Source organism: Anomaloglossus baeobatrachus, chromosome 3 (assembly GCF_048569485.1).
Source record: "Anomaloglossus baeobatrachus isolate aAnoBae1 chromosome 3, aAnoBae1.hap1, whole genome shotgun sequence".
Lineage (NCBI taxonomy): Eukaryota > Metazoa > Chordata > Amphibia > Anura > Aromobatidae > Anomaloglossus > Anomaloglossus baeobatrachus.
In genome coordinates, this window is record NC_134355.1 from 230,467,225 (window position 1) to 230,484,901 (window position 17,677).

The window sequence follows — 17,677 nt, forward strand, 5'->3', positions numbered from 1 at the left end:
AGCATAACATGAATAAATGTCATTAAGTGTCCTTCTCGGCGACTGGGTGAAAGAGCACATATATGGCTGGCTAGGGAGTGCAAGGTACAGCTGTAGGTGAGTGCAAGAGGTGTCCCATGTTCCCTCTCTCTAGCGCCAGAGTCCACCGTTGTAAAAGTGTTTTTACGTGGTGTTTTTGTAGTGTGCCAGACATCTGTAGGTATGATCGCAACTGTCATGAAGTATAATTGGAATTCTCCCACTCCGAGCATGACATCTAGCTCCAATTTAAAGGAGGTATTGCATTTCACCCAGGAGGCAACTTCAATTCTGGTACATCTTTAAAAACATTGTAACTGGGAAAGTCTATGCACTCATTGCAAGGCCTAACTAAAATTACAAGGAGGCATTGCAGTACACCCTGGTGGAGAGGTAGATCAGAGACAGTGATTTAATTCTGCTAAAATTTTAAAAAACATTCTGACTAGCTAAAATGACTTGGAGGCATTGTAGTACACCCTGGTGGAAACGTAGAGAAGGGATATGATTCAATTCTGGTACAATTTTAAAAACACTCTGACTCCATAACTAGGAATTACATTGCAGTATACCCTGGTAGTGACGTACAGCAGGGACTGTGATTCAATTGTGGTACAATGTTAAAAACAATTTTACTCTGAAACTTTGAAAGCCCATGCATGCAGCGCAAGACCTAGCTAAAATTACAAGTACACATTGCAGTAAACCCTGGAAGAGACATTGAAGAGCGACTGTTAAAATTTGGTACAATCTAAAAAGCATTTTAACTCCAAACTGGTAAAGTCTATGCACAGTGAGAGGTCTAGCTACAATTAAAAGGAGGCATTGCATTACACCCTGGAAAATACATGAAGAGGTGATTACGATTTAATTTTACTAAAAGTTTAAAAACATTTTATCTCCGAAACTGGGAAAGCCCATGCACTCATTGTGAGACTTAGCTAAAATTTCAAGGATGCATTGCAGTGCACCCTGGAAGAGACTAAAGGGGGCTTTACACACTACAATATCGTTAATGTTTTATCGTCGGGGTCATGTCGTTAGTGACGCACATCCGGCGTCATTAACGATATCGCAGCGTGTGACACTTTTGTGCGACCTAAAACGATCGCAAATGCGGCCAAAATCGTTTGCCGCGGAGAGGTCGTCCTAAAACAAAATTTCGTTTACCTCTCAGCGATTTTGTTCGTCGTTCCTGTGGCAGCACACATCACTGTGTGTGACACCGCAGGAGCGAGGAACATCTCCTCACCTGCCTCCATCGGCAATGCGGAAGGAAGGAGGCGGGCTGGATGTTTACGTCCCGCTCATCTCCGCTCCTCCGCTTCTATTGGCTGCCTGCCATGTGACGTCGCTGTGACACCGCACGACCCGCCCCCCTTAGAAAGGAGGCGGATCGCCGGCCAGAGCGATGTCGCAGGGCTGGTAAGCCGTGTGACGGGGAGCGCGATTTTGTGCATGACGAGCAGCGATATGCCCGTGTTGCACAAACGATGAGGGCGGGTACGCACGCTAGCGATATCGGTACCGATATTGCCTCCGTGTAAAGCCCCCTTTAGAGGGGTGACTGTATTTCAATTCTGGTACAAAAAAACATTTTGACTCTGAAACTTTGAAAGCCTATGCACTTAGGGGTACTTTGCACACTACGACATCACAGGTGCAATGTCGGTGGGGTCAAATTGAAAGTGACACACATCCGGCATCGCAGGCGACATCGTAGTGTGTAAAGCCTAGATGATACGATTAATGAGCGCAAAAGCTGTCTGTCTCCGCGTGCACCGGTGCGATTTTACACTGGTGCGATCCCATCTCATGACACACGGCTCACGCTGGCAGTACAACAGAGTCGAGTGTCATGTGAGTGTCCCTGCTAGAGGTCAGTGAGAGCTGACCTCTGCTGCAGGGGGCGGGCCGGCACTGCGGAGGGGAGGGGCTGGAGCTGCGGAGGAAAGAATGTCCCATCCCAGCCTGTCACAGCCTCTGCTCAGTCAGTGTCTGCTAGCTGTGTGACATGTAGCAGAGGCGGATGTGTCTCCATGGGACGTGTGGATTACGCCGGAGCTGCAGGGTGTTGGGGTAATAAAGTGGTGAACGAGGGCGCGTTTGTAATTTATTCTAAATAAAGGATTTTTCTCTGTGTGTTTATTTACATTCATTTACAGGTTTGTGATGCGGGTATCTCACAGACGCCCGTGCGATCACAAACCTATTACCCCGACTGGCACCGCATCACGCATCCGGGAAGAGCCGGTAATGTACCGGGATTGCCACATCTAATAGATGCGGCAATACCGGGCGGCTGCGGGCTGAAATACCAGCCCCCAGCCGGCAGTGTCATGGTTGGGGATGAAAATTAGAGGGGACCGCACGTCGGGTTTTTTAATTATTTATTTAAATTAAAAAAAAAAAGCCGGAGTCACACTTGCGACGGATACACTGCTTTCCCCGCCCATCGGCCGTCCTGCCGAATGACACGCGCCGATGGGCGAGCAAAATAATAAATATTGAATTGTCGGCTCCGGAAGAGAAAAACGTGACCCGGAAGGAGTGTGCCGCCATGCCAGTGAGTACACCGAGCGCGCTCCTATCCCCTCCACAAACGTTTTTAATCTCCGGATTCCGGTCCCCATTGACTTATATGGGCACCGGATTCCAGAGTGGATCGGACTTATATTTAAGTCTGTCACTGATCCGCCGACCCCGGTTTTTCAGATGTTTGATCAGCTCTACTAAGGATTCATATCATTATGATCTTTAAATAAGGTACAAATTTCCAAATAGAATATAGAACTGGAGGACATGAAGTGTCAGTATCAGAAAAAGAAAATAAAACAGCAAAAAATATGAACATTTTTATTAATACATAATAAATATACAACAAAGATACACAGAATAAGTTATGTGAACATAATATAGCAAGAAGAGGGACAAGATGTGTACCCTTTAAAACAGCGGTTCTCAACCTGGGGGTCACGACCCCTAGGGGGGTCGAACGACCAAAACACAGGGGTCGCCACCTCTCTCACCTCCCCATCCACCTTCCCCCGTATGCCAGGACTGCTAGCTTTACTCCCGGCATAGCTTTGGGATCCCCGCAGGAAAATGAATCGATCGCGCATCGGATCTAGGGAGATACCAACTTCCGACGTCCCCCCTTCTTGTTTGGTGCAGCCAGGACAGATCCGGAATCTGTGGCACTTATCTGACAACAGAATCCAGGGACGCAGGACGAACGCGGCTGCCGGCATCGGTATTCGGCTTGAAGGGCTGCGGGAGAGCACGCCATAAAGGAGCCGTTCGGTACCCAGCAGTGATCCACCGCCATCACTGTGTTACAGTGTGCCCCCGGACAGACACCTCCCCCATCCCCTCCGGAGTAACAAGTAAGACTCCCAGACATTGGGATTCTACCAGTTATTTTTGTGGCTCAATAACTGGTCATTTAAAGCAGAATGTCCTGTTTAATACTCTTATGCACTGACTGTGGGCTAGGGGGGAACTGGATGAATCTGGAGGGAGGCTTTCTATGAGAAATGTGCCCAAAAGCTGAGGGATGGAGCTTGCTGACCCAGCTATAGGAAACCTAAAAGAAGTGACAAATGGAGAATTATCCCTGTAATAAGGAAGGATGTCTAATTAAGGGCAGGGCCGTCTTACCCATTGGACACGGTAGGTGGCTGCCCGGGGGCCCCTGAGTCCTAGGGGCCCCTCTGCCCGTAGGTGGGTTAAACAGGTGTGTAGGGGAGTTAATCATGAAAGGAGCCGGGTGGAGAAGGACCTTCCAGCCTCCTGCACACAGAGGGGTAAAGGACCTTGTCACATGACCCGCAGGTCCTGAAAGTGTAAAGAACAAGCCGACTACAGAGAGGAGGAGGGGGAGGACCAGGATCCGTAAGTGTGTCAGGATCCGTAAGTGTGTGTGAACCTGTGTGTGTATATGTCAGTGTGTGTTTATATGTCAGTGAGTGTGTGTATAAAGAGACAGTGCTCTGTTAAGACGGCCCTGATTAAGGGGGGGGGGCGCTCCACAATCCATAACATCGCATTACGTGTGTCCGGCGCCGGACACACGTAATGCGATGTCATGGATTGTGGAGCTGCCAAGAAGATTATAAAGATGAATTTCTAAGCATTCCTGAGGATGAAGAAGATAAGAAAAGATGTATTCGGATGCTATTCACTGCACCCACAAGGTAATGGTAGCAGCTTTATAGGGTCCAGGTGGGGTGACAGGTGTGCTTTAAGCATGTGAATACGGCCCCCTGGTCATAGTAACAGGTGTGTAATAGAAGACAACACAGGGAATAGTAAATAATAGGAAACTTTAACAAGCTCTTTAGACGTGACTATCTTTTATTTTTTCTTTAGCAAACCGTCTCATGACAATGAATCGTGTAGAAAAGAATATTAAGAAAAGAAAATACACTGAAGATTTCTTGCAGTATGGTTTTACCTCAATAATTACAGCAGGAATTGAGAAACCACAATGTGTTATTTGTTGTGAAGTTCTCTCAGCTGAATCTATGAAGCCGAACAAACTAAAATGGCATTTTGATAGCAAGCATCCACTCTTTGCTAGCAAGGATATCAGCTATTTTAGAAGCAAAGCTGATGGACTTAAGAAATCTAGATTTGACACTGGTGGCCAGTACCATAAACACAATGTAGCAGCTGTTGAAGCGTCATATTTGGTGGCAATCAGAACTGCCAGAGCTATGAAACCTCACACCATTGGTGAGGATTTACTGTTGCCAGCTGCAAAAGACATAGTTCGAGTGATAATTGGAAATTAATATGTTCAGAAATTGAATGCAATTTCCTTATCTAATGACACTGTCCGCAGAAGAATAGAGGACATGTCTGCTGATATTCTTGATCAGGAAATTAAATCTGCACCACTACCAATATTCAGTATCCAGCTTGATGAATCTACAGACGTGGCAAACTGTGCACAGTTGTTGGTTTACGCAAGGTATATTAATGATGGCGACTTTAAAGATGAGTTTCTTTTTTGCAAACCGCTTGAAACAACAACAACTGCACATGATGTTTTTGATGCAGTTGGTTCTTTTCTAAAAGCGCATTACATCTCCTGGGAAAAGGTTTGCGGTGTATGCACAGATGGCGCTCCTGCTATGCTAGGATGTCGCTCAGGATTTCAGCGTTTGGTACAAAATGAATCGCCAAAAGCAATCGGAACACACTGTATGATACATCGCCAAATATTAGCGACTAAGACACTGCCGCAAGATTTACAAGAAGTAATGAAAAGCATCATAACGTGTCAATTTTGTTAAGTTGAGCGCCTTAAACAGTCAGCTGTTTTGCCAACTGTGCAACGATCTAGATGCGCCAAACAATGCTCTGTTATTTCACACTGAAGTCAGATGGTTGTCAAGAGGAAAAGTTTTAAAACGTGTCTTTGAGCTTCGTGAGGAACTGAAAACGTTTTTTAATCAGAAAGCAAGACCGCAATTCGAAGCACTGTTTAGCGATATAACTGAGCTGCAGAAAATAGCTTACTTGGTGGACATCTTTGTCATCTTGAATGACTTAAATTTATCACTGCAAGGACCAAATGCAACGTGCCTCGATTTGTCTGAAAAAATGAGATCATTCCAAATGAAACTTCAGCTTTGGAAAGATAAATTGGATAAAAATAAAATTTACATGTTTCCTACATTATCTGCCTTCTTTGAGGAACATGACATTGAGCCAGACAACAAAATTATGATGATAACTTCTGTGAAAGAACATTTGCACATGCTTTCAGAGGAAATTTCATCATACTTTCCTAATCTACCTGACACCCCATTTGCACTTGCCAGAAGTCCATTCACAGTGAAAGTTGAAGATGTTCCGGAGACAGCGCAAGAAGAGTTCATCGACCTAATTAACAATGATGCAGCGAGAACAGATTTCTCTACAATGCCACTGACAAAATTCTGGATTAAGAGTTTACAGTTATATCCTATTCTGTCTGAGAGTGTGCTGCGCCTTCTTCTTCCTTTTCGAACAACATATCTTTGCGAAACAGGGTTTTCAAGATTGCTGGTAATCAAGTCTAAATACCGAAGTAGACTTGTTGTGCAAAATGATCTTCGCTGTGCCCTTGCAAAGACTGCCCCAAGAATTTCTGAATTGGTAAGCAAGAAGCAACCACAACGATCTCACTGAATTTGGCAGCATACTGTAGCAAAATATTGCACTGTTGGTTACTGTTATATTTAAACCCATGCTATGCCATGGTGAAATGTTATTTAAAATTGTTATATTTAAACCCAGGCTATGCCATGGTGAAATGTTATTTATTGGAATTCCTAATAAATATTTCTCAACATATAATTGTTGTTGTGATTTTTTAAATTATGTTTGATTTGTAGCAATGAGAATTCATAATGCATATCAGATATTTACATTCCGAATCATAACTAGCAAAATTACAGTTTTAAAGTAGCCACAAAAATTATTTTTTGGGTTGGGGTCACCGCAACATGAGGAACTGTATTGCGGGGTCACGGCATTAGAAAGGTTGAGAACCACTGCTTTAGAGGTAACATTGAGTGGGTGTGTTGCCACTGTTTTATACAGTTAGGGTGGAGAGGAAGATGTAACGTATATATTTCTCAAGTATAACCAACACCATGGTAATATGTTGTACCCCCCCAAATCTTATTCCTCTTCTTGCTATAGTATCTTTGCTTATTCTACGTATCTTTGATGTATATTTATTATGATTTTATACAAAATTTTCATATTTTTTGCTATTTCATTTTCTTTTCTTTTTCTAGTACTGTCTTCAAATCCTCCAGTTCAATATTGTGGTTATATTTGCTACAAATTGTTGGTTCATTCATTCAGGCACTGAGTCCAGTTTTTTCTTCTGGGTGATCCGGATTTTTGCTCACATCTAGTGTATATTCAATTTTACATACATAGGGATCTGCCCAAGCTCGAGCTACACAAGCACTGCATATTGCACATATTATCCTTTTGCATGTGCAGGGACCCATAAGGTAGAAGCATATGGCATATTGTTTCCTTGTTATTTGGGAGTTTTGGTCTGCACCATATTTGAAGTGCAGTTTAGGATGTTTTTCTACCTATTTTTGGTTTTAAGTGTTTTTAAATGTGTGTTATCTTTGTGTATTTTATTTTGTTGATGAAATAAATATTTATATTTTTGGCATTAATACAATTGTTGATCCCTTTATTTTATGTACATCCCCTTTTTATTGTTGTACTCAGTGTTGTTGACTTACCTAATGAGATCCTTTTCAAGTGGTCCCTTTCTACCAATGTTTGTTTAGTTCAATTTTTGAAAAATTCTGACTTAAAAAATGGAAAAGCCTATGCACTCAGTGCGATGCCTAGCTAAAGTTAGAAGAATGCATTGCAGTACACTCTGATAAAGACGTAGAAGCTGGATTCAATTCTAGTACAATTTGCATTCAGTGAGAGTGAGAGGCCTAGCTAAAGTTACAAGGAGGCATTATGGTACACCCTGGAGAGACATAGAGGAGAGACTGTTATTCAATTCTAGTATAATGTTAGGCCCCTTTCAGACATCTGTGTTTTAGGTACGTGTGACATTGTTTTTGTGTTTTGTTTTGTTTTTCTAAAACAAAACGAAAAAACAACAAATAATTTGGTGAACAAGTGCTGTAGTTGGGGGGGGTTGTTCAAATAAACATTTTTATTTTCCTCTCAACTACTGGATTATTAATGGCGGTGTCTGTTAGATGCCACCCCTTACTAATACTAGAACTTGATGCCAGCTGGAGCTGGCATCAACCCCCCAAATATTACCTTGTTTACCACCACACCAGGGCAATAGGAAGAGCTGGGTCCAGCACCAGAATGGGCGCATCTAATGGGTGCGCCACTTCTGGGGTGGCTGCGGGCTGCTATTGTTAGGCTGGAAAGGGCCAAATAACCATGTCCCTTCCTACTCTAATAATATCAACCCCAAGTTGTCTGCTGTACCTTAGCTGCTTTAAGTAAAATGGAGGGGACCCTACGTCATTTATTTATTTTTATTTTTTTAAATTAAAAAAATAAAAATGCTGTAAAAAAGCTGGCCAAGCTGTCTATCTTTATATCTATTGAGCTATTCTATCTGTTCTTTCCTTCTGTCTATTTTATATGTTCTTTCTTATTTTCTTTCTTTATATTTGTCTATTTTATCTGTTCTATCTATCTTATTTCTTCTTTCTATTTATCTATCTATCGTAATGCAAGTCACTACTTATGAGAGTACAGACAGAAGAGTAGTCAGGAAAGCTGAGGTCTGGTAACTGGAGGACACGTATGGATAGAGGGAATACACAGAGGCTTAGTCAGGTCACGAATTCCAGGAAGGCACGTAATAGATTCAGGGAGAAAACTGAGGTGTGGTCAGGTAACAGTCCGAGATCTAAAGCCAGGAACAGGGAGCAGGCAGAGAGGAGTCAAACAACATTCAGGGGTCAACCAACCAAAATCATAACAAATGCTGAGAAACAGGCGAACAGCACAACTACTGAGCCAGAATGTACGACTGGCAAGGTTATGAGAGAGCATGCTCAGTAAAAAAGCAGAGCAATACCATGACGATGGAACACCTGAGCAATAAGCACCTCCCAGAACCTGCATGGAATCCTGTGCTGTCAATCAACCTGCCAGCTCAGCTCAGGAAAACACATTAGAGCATCTCATACTGTGCAAGATGCTCTGCACAAAGGAATTATGACAGTACCCTCCCTTCAGGGGGGGGGGACCACTGGACCCCTAGGTTTCTCAGGAAACCTCCGATGGAAGGCCCTGACCAATCGACTGGCTCTCACTGAATGAGCCGGAACCCATGATCTCTCTTTGGGTGCGTATCCCTTCCAATGAACCAAGTATTGAAGGGAATTCTGGACCATACAAGAGTCAACGATCCTCTGCACCTCAAACGCCAAACCTTCATCAATAGGAATAGGAGGAAGTGGGGATGAGTGAGACAGAGCTGTGGGAACAAATATTTTCACCAGGGACTTGTGAAACACATTCAGGATATGCAAAGACTGAGGAAGCCTCAATCTAAAGGCAACTGGATTGACCACTTCCAAGATCTCATATGGCCCAATAAATTTAGGACCCAACTTTGTCGAGAGTACTGAGCTTAATATTCTTGGAAGGCAACCATACCTTAGCTCCCACCTTAAAGACAGAGACCCGAAGACCGTTTACTATCAGCTTTTAGTTTTCTGGTGAAATTGGGCCACCCCAATATTCTTTTGTACCTCCCTCCAGACATCCCCAAGATTTTGTACAGTTTCGTCTACTCCAGGACACCCAGAACTCATCCTAGAAAATTCTTCAAAATGGGGATGAAAACCATAATTACAGAAGAAAGGTGAGGTTCCAGTAGACTAATTGGCCCGACTGTTGAAGGCAAACTTTTCAAGAGGTAAGAACAAGAACCAGTTCTCCTGCTGAGCCGTAACAAAACACCTTAAAATTTGTTCCAATGACTGATTTGTCCTTTCGATCTGCCTGGTGGTTTCAAGGTGATAAGCAGAGGAAAATGACAAATCAATGCCCAATCTTTTACAGAACGCACTCCAAAATGTAGACACGATATTCAGGGGGACATCATGCAATCTTACCACACTACTGGTGAATAACTTGGAAAGTGTCTCGGCATTGGGTAACCCCGATAATGGAACAAAGTGTGCTTGTTTACTAGATCGGTCAACTACTACTCAAATCACCATCTTCCCCCCAGGCATAGGTAAGTCGGTAATGAAATCCATGGACAATTGGGTCCACGGTCTTTCAGGAATTGGTAATGGAGCCAACTCCCCGGTCGGCTTGTTACGACTTAATTTAGCGCATGCGCAAGTTTCATAAGCAGATACAAAATCCTGAACATCATTATACATGAATGACCAGCAGAAGAGCCTGGAAATAGCCTTCTGGGTGGCCATGACCCCAGGGTGACCACTTAACACAGAGTCGTGAAATTCCTGCAACAAGCACAACCTCATGTGCAGAGGAACAAATAACTTGGACTCAGGAATACTGGAAGGTGCCAAGAACTGAGCATCAGGGATCTCTGCCTCCAACTCTGAGGACACCATGGCAATTACAATACCCTGGGAAAGAATGGAGGATCTGGAGGAGATACAGAATCCAGACTACGTGACAAAGTGTTAGCCTTCACATTCTTAGACCCTGGCCTAAACATGATGGAAAAATTGAATCTCGAGAAAAATAATGACCACCTGACCTGTCTAGGGGTCAACCGTTTGGCTGATTCAATATAAGCTAAATATTTATGGTCAATAATAACCGTGGATTAATAAACAGCACCCTCCAAAAAATGCTTCCATTCCGCAAACAAAAGTTTAACAGAAAGCTCACGATTTCCATCATAATATATTTCTGCATGCGAGAATTTTTTTAGAAAAAGGAACATGGCCACAAGTTGGTTAATGTATTAGGGCCTCGAGACAATACATCTCCTACCCCAAGCTCAGAAGCATCCACCTCCATGATGAACAGCCTCATGAGGTCCAGCTAAATAAGAACCGGTGCGGACATAAAATGTTTTTTCAACTTTTGACAGGCCCCAATAGCCTCAAACGACCAAACTCTCAGATCCACCCCTGTTATGATTCAGGGACCAAGGAGGATCAAAAAATGTGAAATCCCAAATGGTAACAGAGTGGCTGGAACCTTAACGGATTACAGACCTAATCCTTGGCACACAACTAGAAGTAGCCGTGGGACGAGCCTACGATGACCTAGTTGTCTCGACACAGCCGGAGAACTAAATATTCTCACAGTTAGGGATATAAGAAAGCTAATCTGCCTCAGATCAGTCCTCAAAGATAGATATATAGCCCCCCACATGTAAAGGCTACGGTGATATAGAAAAACACAATACAAAGCTAGAAAAGACAGATTCAGCAAAGGTGAGGACCAAACTATGTTTATAGGAAAGTATAGTAAGGAGCAACTGTCTGCAGCCGTAAAAAACCCTAATATATACCAGGACTTTTGATATGGAAAAATCCTGAGGTCACACAATCTCTCCCCCACGGTATCAGCACTCTGATGTTACTGGGATCCAAAAACACTAATACAGATGAGGAACTGAATTAATACCAAGCATGACAAACACAATACCTTGTAGAATCATGTAGGTAAGTATACAGACAATCCCAGCAGGGAATGATCCCATTCCACCAAGAACTCCACACAGCCAAAATAGGAATCAAGCATTAGTATCAAAGCAGAATAAACAACAAAAGGAAAGCAAACAGCAGAGGTACAAAGACCACTTATCTGAGAGGAGTTCTGTTAATGATCAGAGATGGTTACAGAATGTCCTTAACACACAGGAGACCATTGAGCACTGGCAAGTCACAAGAGAAAACTACTCAGTTAAATAGCCCAATCTGACCCTGACTGCCAGTCCTCCACAAGTGTGTGGCTTCCATTCCACACATCAACTGCATCGCCAGCACTGACCACAAGAGGGAGCCCCAAACTGGAAAAAATATTCACAACACACCCCCTTACATGTGAGGTTGATCAGAGGTTTAATGATCTGAGAAAACCCTCAATAAATTTTCTGTAGTAATTGGCAAACGCCAGAAAAGGTTGCAATGCTTTAAAGTCGCTAGGTTGGACCCAATTAATTATGGCTTGCACCTTCCCAGGGTCCATCTTAAACCCAATCACAGACACAATGAACCATAGAAATGAGATTTATTAAACTGCAAAAGTACATTTTTCTAACTTAGCAAACAAGGAATTTTCCTTTCCCTTTGAAAGATAGAACGGATATGTCCATAACGAGAATCCAAATCAGGCGATAAAATTAAACTATCATCCAGATAAACCACAATAAACCTTCCAATGCAATCAGAAAATATATCCATCATAAAGTTTTGAAAAACGGCAAGTGCATTGGTCAGTCCAAAAGGCATCACAAGCTTCTCAAACAGACCCTCGAACATTAAAAATGCCATCTTCCACTCATCACCCTCCCAAATGTGTATTAAACTATAAACCCCTCTAAGAAATAGCTTAGAAATCCATTTGACCCCAGTAAGTTGATTATATAGGTCGGGGATAAGTGGAAACAGATAGATATTTTTAACCATTATTTTATTCAATTCATGGAAATCGAGACAGGGATGGAGTCCTTCATCATTTTTTTGACAAAGATAAATTCAGCAGCTACAGGAGAGGAGGAAGGACGAATATGCCTTTCGCATAAACTTTTGCTTATGTATGCCTTCATGGCAACCCGCTCAGGGCCAGACAAATTATACAGGTAAGCTTTAGGCAATTTGGCATTATGGACAAGGTTGATAGCACAATCATAAGGGCAATGGGGCGGTAAAATCTCTGGTTCTTTTTCCGAGAAAACATCTCTGAAATCCTTCAGGTACTCCGGAAGACCCTCCGGTCTGCTGAGAAAACCTGAACAGAATTGAGACATCTCATATGACAATAAGAACCCCATTTGACAATATCCCTTAGACACCAATCAATAACAGGATTATGCATATGTAACCAAGGGATCCCCAATATCAACCCCGCAGGTAAATTATCACATAACAGGAGATGGCCTTGGAATGAAGAGATCTCACATTGAATGGGAATTCAACCTTTACAAACTGGACCAGGTTCTGGAGTAACAGTGCCTTGTCAATGGCAACAATCTGAATGGGTCCTTCCAATCTAACTGTCCCTAAACCTAGTTTCATAACCAGTCCAGAAGCTACAAAAATTACTGCAGACTCAGACTCAATGAAAGTGAATGTTGATATAGCTCGGTCCTCAAAAAGTAATTCCACATATCACTAAGACTTTATCTGAGGAGTTAAGAGGTACCTGGAATTCTGGGTGACCTCCTTGATCATCACCCAGACTTAAGCGTTTTACCGAAGGCTTGTCTGCTGGGGGGCATGCCAAGCATTTCTTCCGAAAATGTCCAGTGCAACCACAATAGAAGCAAAGTCCAAGATTGCGACGTTGTCTCCTCCCCTGTTTCTAGGGCTGGCTGCAAAAACTTCCATAGGCTCTGCTACAGCAAGATGACCAAGACTGGGAGGACTGAAGGGAACCTCTTGTCAAACCTCATGTCTTTCCTGAATCCTGCGATCCAATTGGATAGCCTGAGTCATGGTCTCTTCCAATGAACTGGGTGGAGAATATAGAGCCAGAGGATCCATTAATGTATCCGAAAGGCCTCTGTGAAGCTGACACTTGAGGGCTGTGTCATTCCACAGAACTTCAGATCACCATTGTTGGAACTCAGAACTAGTGATGGGCGAACCCGAACTGTAAAGTTCGGGGTCCATAGCGAACATATAGTGTTCGTAGACATGATCCCGAACACGAGCTTTCCTGGGAAGCTCGTGTTACAGTTCGGGTCCAGTTCGGGTGCAGGGGATGTAAAAAAAGCACATTAATAAAAATACATTATGATTATACTTACAGGTCCTGCTTCCGCGTCCTGCAGACTCTGTTTCCTGGCCGCTTCTGCTTCCACGTCCGATCATTGCTTTGCCCCCGGGTAACCAACACTGACTAAAGGATTTCCATGACGTCATAGCCATGTGACCAGTCAGGTGTGAATGTTGTAAAGACATTAGCTTACAGACTGGTTATATGGCTATGACGTCATGGAAGGTCCTGTTAACTAAGAATTGTTTTAGCGTGGGGGGTCCAGAACGCTTGGGTCTTACCACACTGAGAATCCCAGTCTTCAGCTGCCTGGCTTTACCTGACTGGCAATCAAAATACAACAGTAACTCGTGCATTTTTTTTTTTTAAATAATTAAAAAAAAAGTAACGGGCTTCCTGTATTTTGATTGCTAGCTAAAGTAATACCAGGCAGATGGGGGTGGCAGCCCATACCTGTCTGCTTTATCTGTGCTGAGGATCAAAAATACTGTGGAGCGCTACGTCATTTTTTAAAATTATTTATTTATTTTTACACTACTATATGTGTGAGGGACACAAGAGCCACGGGGTCTGTGATTGGCTGTTGAAGTAACCTGGAATCTGCCCATACATTGTAGATGCTAGAATGTATCGGCTGGTTTCAGGTTACTCCAGCATCCAATCACAGACACCCACTCAGTGACAGCGTCTGTGATTGTCTGTTATTTTAACAGTAAAATAAAACAACACAGAGAAAAAATATTTTACACTGTGTGCAGAATTATTAGGCAAATGAGTATTTTGATCAAATGATACTTTTTATAAATGTTGTCCTACTCCAAGCTGTATAGGATTGAGAGCCAACTACCAATTAAGAAAATCAGGTGATGTGCATCTCTGTAATGAGGAGGGGTGTGGTGTAATGACATCAACACCCTATATAAGGTGTGCTTAATTATTAGGCAACTTCTTTTCCTTTGGCAAAATGGGTCAGAAGAGAGATTTGACAGGCTCTGAAAAGTCCAAAATTGTTAGCTGTCTTGCAGAGGGATGCAGCAGTCTTGAAATTGGCAAACTTTTGAAGCGTGATCACCGAACAATCAAGCGTTTCATGGCAAATAGCCAACAGGGTCGCAAGAAGCGTGTTGTGCAAAAAAGGCGTAAAATAACTGCCCATGAATTGAGGAAAATCAAGCGTGAAGCTGCCAAGATGCCATTTGCCACCAGTTTGGCCATATTTCAGAGCTGCAACGTTACTGTAGTATCAAAAAGCCCAAGGAGTGCCATACTCAGGGACATGGCCAAGATAAGGAAGGCTGAAAAACGACCACTTTTGAACAAGAAATGTAAGATAAAACGTGAAGACTGAGCCAAGAAATATCTTAAGACTAATTTTTCAAAGGTTTTATAGACTGATGAAATGAGAGTGACTCTTGATGGGCCAGATCGATGGGCCAGAGGCTGAATCAGTAAAGGGCAGAGAGCTCCACTCCGACTCAGACGCCAGCAAGGTGGAGGTGGGGTACTGGTATGGGCTGGTATCATCAAAGATGAACTTGTGGGACCTTTTCGGGTTGAGGATGGAGTGAAACTCCTAGACCTACTGCCAGTTTCTGAAAGACAACTTCTTCAAGCAGTGGTACAGGAAGAAGTTGGTATCGTTGAAGAAAAACATGATTTTCATGCAGGACAATGCTACATCACATGCATCCAACTACTCCACAACGTGGCTGGCCAGTAAAGATCTAAAAGATGAAAAAATAATGACATGGCCCCCTTGTTCACCTGATCTGAACAACATAGAAAACCTGTGGTCCCTCATAAAATGTGAGATCTACAGGAAGGGAAAACAGTACACTTCTCTGAACAGTGTCTGGGAGGCTGTGGTGGCTGCTGCATGCAATGTTGATCATAATAAGATCAAGCAACTGCAGAATCTATGGATGGTAAGCTGTTCAGTGTCATCATAAAGAAAGGTAGCTATATTGGTCACTAATTTTTTTGGGGTTTTGTTTTTGCATGTCAGAAATGTTTATTTCTAAATTTTGTGCAGTTATATTGGTTTACCTGGTGAAAATAAACAAGTGAGATGGAAATATATTTGTTTTTTTATTAAAGGGGTGGTTCACCCATTTTTTTTATTTTGTCTATGGATGTAACTTACTATTTTGGGAGTTTTCTTAATTGGTCTCTATTTCCAGTTCTGGCACTGAGCGGCGCTATCCTGCACGCTCAGTGCCAGTCACATGACCCCCTGGAGCTGTGGCCCGCCAGCATCTTCTGATGTCCCGTCAAGTTCTGGGCTCTCAAACTTGACGTTTACGTCAGAGGATGCAGGCGCCACTCAGATTGATTGACTTGGCTGTGGGCGGTGACCACCGCACGTCACAGCCCAGCATCGAGGGGAGGATCCGGAGGATGGCAGTGTGGAGCAGTGAAGATGGCTGAGCGTCCGGCAGATTGGTGAGGCACGGGGCACCAGTGTGCAGTACATGGGGGGTTTCTTCAGCTGAATTCCCCCCCTGTCACGACAAGTATGTGATCACACTATCCGCCCGCTGTGCTCAGCTGTCAGGAGAGCGGGCGGTGTCGGCAGTGTGATCATATACTCCCACCAGCAGCACAGGTGACCGGACGCTGCATGGGACCAATTTGCTCCACTCTGTCATCTGCACAACAAGTCCCAGAGTGGAGACAGTGAGTGACATGCTCTGCTCTGACACATAGTGTGCTATATGTCACTATCTTGCTCCACTCTGGGACTTGTTGTTCAGGTGAGAGTGGAGAAAGTGGGTCCTATGCAGCAGAAGTCACAGAGTGGAGCAAGTTAGTGACATATAGCACACTATGTGTCCGAGCAGAGCATGTCACTTACTGTCTCCACTCTGGGACATGTTGTGCCAGAGTCACCGCTCTGCTCTGTCACTTGTCCTGCTGCATGGGACCAACTGTCTGCACTCTGTCACCTGCACAACAAGTCAGAGTGGAGCAAGTTGGTGACACAGCACCTCCCCCCCTCTTTTCCCCCTCCCCCTCTTCTCCCTCTCCCCCCTCTTCTCCCCCCCCCTTCCCCCCTCTTCTCCACCTCCCCCCTTCTCCCCCTCTCTTCTCCCCCTCCCCCCTTCACCCCCCCTTTTCTCCCCCTCCCCCTTCCCCCCTCTTCTCCCCCTTCCCCCTTTTCTCCCCCTCCCCCCCTCTCTTCTCCACCCCCTCTCTTCTCCCCCCCTCTCCCCCTCTTCCACTACCTCTTCCCCCACTCTCTTCTCTCCCCCCACTCTCTTCTCTCCCCCCACTCCCCCCCTCTTCCCCCCCTCTTTTCCCTCCCCCTCTTTTCCCTCCCTCTCTCTTTTCCCTCCCTGTCTCTTTTCCCTCCCTCTCTCTTTTCCCTCCCTCTCTCTTTTCGCCCATTGAGCACCAGAGCATTTTACTGCTCACTCATGCCTATTCCTGACCACAGCGCCAGCAGAACAAGTAATCAGATGACTCCAGGGTCGCAGGGACACACACATGACACTCAGCTCTGCTGTACTGAGCGTGAGCCGAGTGTCATGCGAAGGGATCGCAGTAATCCACGTGTGGCCCCAGTCTGATCGGCCAACACTGGAGTCTGCTGATCTGAACTCAGCTGAACTCCTGTACACACAGCCCGCACACGGTCACATGTGATCGGCAGCAGGCAGTGACAGCTGTTTTTTTTTTAAATTCTTTTATTATAAATGTAATCCTTTAACAGTACACGTAACAGTTCTTAAGATCAAATGGACCTTTGTAAGATACATTCAACACACCAAAAAATAGGACATCAGGCACACTTTACATTTTTACATCTTGACAGAAAATGTTCCCCTTTCAGGTGTATAGACATTCAAGGTTCCATCTAGCTTTTTCAAAGAATAAATTCACATTTAACAGGTAACATACGTAACTCACCAAGAATAGTAAGAAGCGAAAGGGGAAAAGACCAGAAAGAAAGCATGAGAAATAAAACAAAGAATAGAAAAGAGTGAGAAACTGGGGAAAAGGAGGAGGGTGGGGGGGGGCTGGGAGGTGGAGGGGCCAGGTGAGGGTAAGAAGGGGTGGGGGGGGGGCTGGGAGGTGGAGGGGCCAGGTGAGGGTAACAAGGGGTGGGGGGGGGTCTGGGGATCCGCTTATGTATTACCTTCTGTGGTTCCCTCAGCCACCTCAACACTGCCCACCAGAGCACCATAGTCCTCCGTGTGCTGGA

The 17,677-nt window shown here is 44.1% G+C and overlaps 1 pseudogene; it reads left to right on the top strand.

The window, feature by feature from the left end:
• The first annotated feature begins 4,406 nt into the window (after positions 1-4,406).
• Positions 4,407-6,198, top strand: LOC142295148 (zinc finger BED domain-containing protein 5-like; annotated as a pseudogene).
• The last annotated feature ends 11,479 nt before the right edge of the window (positions 6,199-17,677 follow it).